The 8,808-nt window shown below is 52.7% G+C and overlaps 1 protein-coding gene across 2 annotated transcripts in view; it reads right to left on the bottom strand.

Moving 5' to 3' along the window:
• The window catches only part of SH3BP4 (SH3 domain binding protein 4), an 87,591-nt gene extending 78,783 nt beyond the window's left edge, over positions 1-8,808 (bottom strand). The window contains exon 1 of one of the 2 annotated variants that reach the window (XM_019630057.1): positions 8,767-8,808. The gene's annotated coding sequence lies outside the window, so the exon portion shown is untranslated. Of the gene's footprint in view, positions 1-8,213; positions 8,530-8,766 lie in introns of those variants that run through there. The other variant, XM_019630084.1, reaches the window with a different exon arrangement.

The raw sequence follows: 8,808 nt of genomic DNA, 5'->3' as shown, positions 1-8,808 counted from the left end.
CCCCCAAAGGGGTCGCGACCCACAGGTTGAGAACCGCTGGCCTAAATGAACAGCACTGCGCTCACAGGTGCTTCTACTAAAATATAAGCCAACAGTGGGTGGTTAGCAGACTCCAGGGAACTCATTTTGGATGTCCAGCCAGGGACCGATGTCCTCTGATATCATCCAGCGTCGGCACCCCCCAACATGGGCCTGGAATGTGGCCAGGATTCGCCCCGTTGGTATCCCTCCCGGTCAGCACCATAAAGGTGAGCTAGCCAGTGGTCAGCTGACCAGTATAAAGCCAGCACAGAGCCCTCCTCCTGTAAACACCCGAAACACTGATTTCTGAAGTCACCAAAGGAAGAGAAACCTCACCACTTCTATCAGGGGGCATGTGGGATGCGGTAACGGGAAGGAAACTGACATGGCACCGTGGTTTGCTCCCACCACCGCCGTCCACGCCATCTTCAGAGATGCTCTGCTCCCAGGCCCTGGGCCCAGCACGCTACCTGAATTATTTATATGTATTATTATACATCAGTATAGTATGTATACATATTATATACATATGTAATAATACATATGTATTATTGTACAATTATTACTTCCAGTTCAATTTGAACACAGTACTTTTATTTTCCAATTATGCATGGGACACATACAAATACCTGATACCACTGGTCAAAGCTGCGACGCTAAGGGTAATTTTAAAATGTCTAAATGTATGTGCATTTTTAGGATGTTCCATTTACTTCTTTGTATCCTGAGGCGATTAAAAATTCAAATCCTTTCAAAAAGGGCCATGGCGTAAAACGGGTCAATACAGGTGCGTTAGCTTCCCTGAATGAAAAATTAAACCGCACAGAACCATGACCATGGGATGGCCACTTGACAGCAGTTCTAACTAAGCAAGCTGATTATTATTCATAGGCCAGAAATTACGTCTGTCAGATACCATAAGTTTTAAACCGTTCAGAAGGAAATATTAGCGTAGTTGCTACATGGTTCTACGGGAAGTTGCCACCCTAAGCTTTCAGCTTGGTCGGCCCCTCTTCACCTGTCAATTCCTGCTTCATGGGACATACTGTCTGTGCAATGGGGACGTGGCCATAAATAAAATGTAACCCGGCACCCAGCAGTGCCCCGCCTAGGGGGACACCAGGCATGTTAGCTCCTGACCTGGGGGGACAGGATGGGTTTCTCAGAGAAGGGAGCCTGAGGGACCTGGGTCTTAGGGACAGATGAGGCCCCCAGCCAGCCCCTCACAAAGGCTGGTGAAAAGCAGTAGCAGAGGTACAACCTGAAAAGCATTTGGAGAAGCCTTTTAAACCTCCTGACGACAACCATCCACGCCCATCTCTGGGGCCCCTCACCCACTCACTGGACCCTCCATGGCTCCCTGCTGGACCCATGTCATGGGCCCATGTCACGCCCACCAGACCTCCCCGGGTCCCAGCACCCTAGCCGCTGTGACCCAGCCCTGCGTCCCGCCTGTCTTGACGCCCTCAAATGACAATCTTATTGATGTCATCACTAATGTTCTTCTCTGTGGCCTCTCCTCCATGTTCTCTATTTTTTTCTAGAAACTTCCCACTACCATAATCACATGGTTCTAAGAAGCCAAACCCAGTGGCCCCCAGTCTTCCCGCTGTTAGTTCTCTGGTCATTCCTTACCCGGAACTGTCTGGTCTGCGTTGGGCTCCCAACCCCCTTCCTCCACGTCCCCAACCTTCTCCTCCTTGGCCTCAGGGACACACACAGGACATGGACTCCCACCGCCAGCTGCTTCGCTCCTGCCTTTCCTCACGGGCTGACCCACACGCATACTCCCAGGCCCCACTGTTCCACTCAAGTCTCTTGGGTTCAAGTCGAAGGGGACGAGGCCTGAGTCTGCCCTCTCTCCCTCCATGCTTCCTTCAATCCCACGCCCCAGGGCCCTCGTCTGCCTCTTCCTAGTCCCAGGTCTGCTAACAAGACTGGCTCAGAAGTTCAGGGAGACTCGCTTCTCACACACTCGCTGCTTCCAAAGGAAGCGCTCACGTTCTAAAATATTGTTACTGCGAGGGCCGGCCGAGTGGCGCGATGGTTAAGAACTCGCTTGGGATGCCAGAGGGCCCCGGTTCGGATCCCACATATGAGGGCCAGTGACACTGCCCTCCACAGCTAAGATGCTGAACAACAGCTCAACCTGGAGCTGGGCTGCCGTGAGTCGCTGGCGACGGCGTAGGCTGCAGCCCCTGTGGCAGTGGGTTGCCATGGGCTACTGTATGTAGCCAGCAGCCAGCGTGAGCGGCCAGCAGCCGCAGTGAGCGGCCGTCCAGAAACCGGCGACTGATCTGCCTCGCCCGGGGAAGAGCGCAATGATGGTGCCAACTTGGGCCAGTGAAGCAGCGTCCTCCACAACTAGACTGAAGAACAAAAAAAAAGACAGCAACTTGTCTGTTCCCCTTCCCCCAATTCCCCATCACTGTTCCCATCCCCCCAATTCCCCAATAAAAAAAAAATCTTTAAAAAAAATAAAATTAAAAAAAAAATAAAATATTGTTACTGCGAATTACGATAGAGAAAACAGAATCATCTTACGTGTGCAACCAAGCTCAAGAACTCTCACCAAGTCCTGAGCTGTCGAGTGTCTCCTTTCTTCACTTGGGGGTCCCGAAAGCTCCTCTAGACTCTGTCTCTCTGCTTTAACATCCGAGGTTAGCTCGCCAAGCTCACTCAAAGAGCCACCTCCCCGCTTCATCTAGACGCCTTCTTCCACCAAGGCCCTTCTCTGTTCTAGACCAGCAGATGCAACCAAGGCCAGAGGAGTATGTGGGCCACCATGGCGGCGAGTAAGACCAACTGCTGGGCCTCTGCTGGCCTCTTCCTCACACTCAGAGCTTCCTGCTGGAAAACCTTTGCTGGCCCCACAAGACAAAGTTTCAACTCCTTAGCCTCAAATCCAGGGTCTGCCATGCTTGGCCCCAAACTACCTCTTGTGTATGAAAATGGGCTCTGTAATAAATCTGACCAAAAGTAACCCCACAGCGTGATCTGATCATACACTGCTAACTGGGCAGGTCATGGTGGGACATCATGCCCCAGGTCTATGAAAAGGTTCTCTTTGCCTTAAGCCAGCCCTGTCCATGGTTTACTGTGCTTCTAGGTTAACACACCTTTGAAGCACCTCTTTTTCAGACCCCTTGAGGTGTAAACACCCTCAAGAGGGCACATAATCTTAACCATTCTGTAATCCAATCATAGAGACCTGTTTCCCACCTTCAAGTAATCCTCTTTCTGTTCCCTCCTTAATTCCCAGTGTATAAAAAAACCTGCAAAACTGTCATTCTCAGGAGCATCTGAGATCTTGCTTCCAGGTATGTCCATCAGTTTGGCTGAAAGAAACTTAGGCACATCGACCCTCACCAACTTTCTTACACATATTTCCTGCATTAGTGGGGTTCAACCCTGGATAGACTTTATAAAGGGGGTCCCTCTAGGAGCATTTAAAAACTATTCATATCTGGGCCCCACCCTCTGAAATTCTGATTCAACTGGCGAAGGATCGTGCAGAGGTTTAAAAAGAATTTATTTATTTTTTTTAAAGTTCCCAGGTGGTTTCAAGGTGTGGTCTGAGTTTTGAAGCACTCTACTGTTGCTGGCCAAATGAGGCTCCTCCATGACACCCAAGTTCTCTCAGCACAGCTTCTAGGCCAGCGGTTCTCAACCTGTGGGTCGCGACCCCTTTGGGGGTCGAACGACCCTTTCACAGGGGTTGCCGGGTACTCGTATGTGGGCGTATCTGCATGTGGGCCTGGAGACTGATAGAGGAGCGGGGTCTCGGTTCCTAAGACCATCGAAAATATGTTTTCCGATGGTCTTAGGCGACCCCTGTGAAAGGTTGAGAACGGCTGTTCTAGGCAGACATGGTCCAAGCAGAAGCCAGCCAGCCATTTTATCCATTATATGGGGACTGGACAGGTGGCTCAGCGCAAGAAAGGTGAGCTGGAGCTGGCTCTTACTGGCTCACAGATTGTTACGTATTTAGTAGTGTTGCAGCCCAACACTGGTAGCTGGCAGTCAGCTATGGTGCGAGTATTTACACCTTGGTAATTGGCAGATGCTATAACCATAGCTGTCTTGTTTTTTTTTTCTCAGGTTTATCAGCACACCACAGGCTCAGGAAACATTTGCTCTCCTTTCAGGCCTGCAGACTTGCAGCGGTTCTCAACCTGTGGGTCGCGACCCCTTTGGGGGTCGAACGACCCTTTCACAGGGGTCGCCTAAGACCCTCGGAAAGCAAAAAGATATTTACATGACGATTCATGACAGTAGCAAAATGACAGTTATAGAGTAGCAACGAAAATAATTTTATGGTTGGGGGTCACCACAACACGAGGAACCGTATTAAGGGGTCGCGGCATTAGGAAGGTTGAGAACCGCTGCCCCAGAGGCTTCCATGTTCAAGAATGGAGCCGAGTTCTCCTCAGTTGCCTGCCTGACGAGGGGAAGGGAGAAGACGGAAAAAGGGGAGAGGACGACATGTAAGAATTTGGAACCACAAAATCCTTTCACGAAAGTATGCTTTTCAATTTGTTCAGAGGACTTGGGCTAACAGGCTTCAGCAGAGTCCCCGGGGACTAGCTTTTATAGAGCAGATAAGAATAATCTCATTAGTATGTCATTTCTTAGGCTTTAAAGTGGGAGGTGGAACCCTTATCTTCCATTTACTTAACAGCCTTCCCATGATCTGAATCGTATTCTAGTGACCTCATCTGCCCAGAATACCCTCCTTTCAGGGTGCAAGGACAAACCTCAGAGCAGACGCCTGAGTTATCCCAACTTCAAAATCCACAACCTTCCAAATACATCAACCTTTAACCTGCAGGCAGGGTGAAGGAGGCACTGACCCCCTGGGGGGGGGAAGTGCAAACTGGCTGCCTTCCATTCAGGCTGCAAAGCTTTCATGGGTTTTAAAGATTGCCTCACCTTCCTAGTAAGAGCTTTTCTGTCATTGTGTTAAGGGAAGCAGGCACTCAGCTATTTTCATGCCTGTGTCTTAATGCCACCCAAGCGCATGACGGATTGCTGTTTGTTTCTTTAATTCAGCACCCTGAGTGATGGGAGATGGGCGTGCTCTGGGCTCAGGCAGATTCGGGTTCGAGTCCCAACTCAAGCATTTACTGAATGAACTACTATGTGGGAAGAGCGACTTAAATTCTTAGTTTTTGCGAGCCGTTTAGGTGTGCACACGGGCCCTCATACATAAGCCCCCAAATCTCAATTTAAATCAGCTGAGCTCGGTCCACCATCCTCTCCTTCAAATCTGCAGGCACTGGCTGGTGGCTTGGGAAGGTGTGTGTTCACCTGGGGGACGGATGGGAGGCTGTGTGCGCTCAACCTTCCTAATGCCGCGACCCCTTAATACAGTAGGGGATTTTACCCTTCCCTCCCTGACACACACCACACATGCCTTTTCTTTCCGAAACACCTTCTACAGCCTCTGCCTTCTTCTAAAGGCGCAACACTGCCACCCTCTCCAGCAGCCACTGGTCCTGCGTATCAGGTGCTCTTATGTAACACAGGGACACCCTCGGGGCAGCAGGGGCAGGCTCCCGGCAATGCCCCAAAGGAGCTGCTGGACTGTTCCCTGGGTGAGTGGGGGCTTGGTGAATTATTTTTCTGTCACTCCCTCCAGAGGGCGATGGCAGAATGCAGGGTGTCTGTTGTGCGAAGAGCCGGGAGCCAGGAGATCCAGCTCTGGAGACCCAGTGTAAACGGTGGACAGCCCGGGAGCAAAGCTGGCCATGTGCACTCTGTGAAGTCTCTTTAGCTGCTCGGTGACCTTTCCCAATCCTTGTTGTCAGGCAGTGACCTGGGGACAAAGAACTCCTAGTGGCCATCTCCAGGGCCCGAGGAAATAAAATATCCCAGGGGCCCAACTCCAATTCTCAGAAGAAAGATAGCAACACAACCCAATTCAGGTGTCGAATTGGAAAACAGCAAGGCTACGGGGAACCCACATGGCTGGCCCGAGGCCCACTTGCTCAACAGCAGCTTCTACTCCGTCAAAACAAGGCTGGAACCTCCAACCAGGAGCCAGAGAGGTTTGCCCGGAGCTCGGGCGGTCAGCAGGGGCTGACCTCCGTGGCTCTCCAGTTCCCTGGAGAAACTGGTGGAAGGCAGGCGGCCTCCTCCCCAGGAAGACAGGGAGCACACACACGTTTCTCACATTTAACTGGCTAGGCTCCTCGGATTTAAACCCCACTGCCATTAGCATAGCTTATTATCTAGAAACCAGTATTAGAATAAGAAAGAACTCTGCTCAAGCATCCTGCAGGAAAACCATGCCAGGCCACAAGTTCACAAACAACAGCAAAAGAGAAAATCCAGCCTTACTCCCCCCTACCTCCCTGCCCCGAGATAAGGGGGAGCACATTACCAGACCATGAGCCTAGCTAAGAAAACTTATCAGCAGCCTGTCCAGCCCACTTTCTGGGTCCTTCCGGAAACCCCCCGAGTCTGGGCTGCCATCAGCTACTAGACCTTGGGCAGATCAAAGCATTGGTGGAAGCGACAATAAAAAAATGAAACTATCAAATGACAAACTGGAACCCGTGAGGCCGTTTACAGAAAGAGGATCTTCCATCATGGTTTCTGTGCCAGGGGAACAAAAGGAAACCTGTGTGGCACCTCTCCCTGCCCAGGCCTTTCATACCTGAAATTAACTAATGGTATGAGGACCCCCTAATTGTTTTTATAATAAAAGGACATTGAAGTGTGGTGCCTAAGTCTTGGACCAATAGGGAAAAAAAGCAGGAAAAAAAAAAAAGCTCACAGAAGCTTCTCAGGCCCAGCAGATCTGAGCTGGTCCTTGTTCATTTAGTAAACAAGTGAGCCATAAAACAAACCCCCAGGAAGCCAGGTTTGTGCACTTTCTGAGTCATTCTCCCAGAACTAACTGTTCCCTCTAGGTTCAGCGTGCCCCTGGCAGTCCACACATAGATGAGCATCGGGCCTGTGCAACATGGAGCCCGAATTCTATCTGTGCGCCCTTATCGACTCCCCATCCGCCCACTTGCAGCAAGAAAAGGGGGGTAGATCTGGGCATGCTGTCTCCTTCCAAAGCCCCCATGGTGAGGGGCGTGGCCTGGGAGACTGTCCTGAGCAGGGGCCAGATGGTTCTCCAGGCTCCCCGGGGTATTCCTGGAGTCTGTCTCCAGTTCAGGATAGCCAGGTGGGGGCTAGACAGTTTTATGTGATGACCACAGCAATGTAGGGCAGCAGAATGCTCCCTAGCCCCGTAAAGTGCAGCCGCTGTCCATCCAAGGGTGGCAAAATGCTTTCCAAACCACCCATTAATTTTTATGGTGGCCTGAGAAGCAGATTGAGAATCATTACCTTCATTTTAACAAGGCAAGGAACCAAAACCACAGGGGAGGGTGGAGAGGCACCAGGCCAATCCTGTCCGAGCCAGTGTGCCAAGCTGACCACTCTTGTCTCTCTCCATCTCAGGCCTACATACAGAAAGCATGGGGAACCCCACCCACAGGAAAGGGGGCTGGCGGCCTGCTGAGAAGGCAGCCCGGTCCATAAACCCAAACTTGGGTGCTCAGAGGCAATCACATTTGGAAGGGTGGGAAGAGTTGCATGAAGGGATTACTTTTGATTTAAGCTAGATAGGCTCCAGTTGTCACATACTGATTAAAGCTGCAGGAGTGCGACCCCAAGGGAGATTAATCAATATTAACGGCAGGTGGGAACTGTGGGATCAGGGATGGTGTCTGTTTTACTGTTTATATTTCTCTTCATTTCCCCGTTTTCTACCCAGAGCATACTCTGTTTCTGTGATCAGAACAAAAGTTATGCTAACTTATTACTACTGATAAGTACACAGTACCAAGCTGCGGCACTAACTTGAAAAGAATAAGCAGGAATAAAAGCCTGCCCAGCGTTCGCTTTTTAAATCTCATCGATTCATGAGGCTCCCCAACCCTCTCCGCATGTAGAGCGCCCGGCCGCCCTCCTCCCGGTCCTCCCGGGCGGCTCACCACCCCTGGGAAGGGCCAGCACAGGCCTGGGCCCCCAGGCTGCAGGGCCAGCCCCGGGCTAGGAGCTGCGGGACTCTAAGGCTGGGCTCTTACAGACCACGAATCCGCTCGGCGGCGCGGGCTTCCCCGGGAAACATCACTTAGAGAACAACGTGCCTCTCCCAGCTGTCCCCACCCGCCGACCGCCGGCGCTGTCACCTCGCGGCTGCTGGGTCCCCGGACGGACGGCCAAGCCAGAAACCTGGGCTTTCATTTCCATCTTAAAACGAGGGATCTCCGAAGTTGAAATATGCATTGTCACCAAGTTTAACCCGGGACCGCGCGAGGGGGCGCCCCGGCCCCTGCAAGCCCTCGGAGCGCCCCACGGCCGCGCCAACCGAGCGCTCCCCTCTGCGTCTTCGTGCCCAGTCGCCTAGGAGGACCTCCTCGCAGGGGCGCTCCGGGAAGCGCCGGAGCCGGGAGAGTAGCTGCCGAAAGCACGCGGGGGCTCCAAGAGCGGCTCAGAGCCCGGAATCCCGGCCCGCCCTCCTGCACGGGGTGACCAGGGCGCCCGGAGAAACGGCCAGGGGCGCGCGAGGCTTCCCAAAGCCGCCCGGCACCCCGGACCCAGAGCTCAGGCGGCGCTGGAACGCTCGGCGGCCGCGAGGTGCACACACCCGCCGAGCCCGAGCGCGAGCCGGCGCCGCGGGAACAAGGCGGGTCGTGAGGCGGGAGCTCCCGCAGGGGCCGGCCCGGCGCACCGCCTGCCTACCTGGCTCGCATGGCGTCCCGCCGGCTCCTGCGGCGCTCCTCG

This window comes from Hipposideros armiger, unplaced genomic scaffold (assembly GCF_001890085.2).
Source record: "Hipposideros armiger isolate ML-2016 unplaced genomic scaffold, ASM189008v1 scaffold_17, whole genome shotgun sequence".
NCBI lineage: Eukaryota > Metazoa > Chordata > Mammalia > Chiroptera > Hipposideridae > Hipposideros > Hipposideros armiger.
Note: the sequence above shows the minus strand (reverse complement) of the source record. Positions and strands in the feature narration are given on the sequence as shown.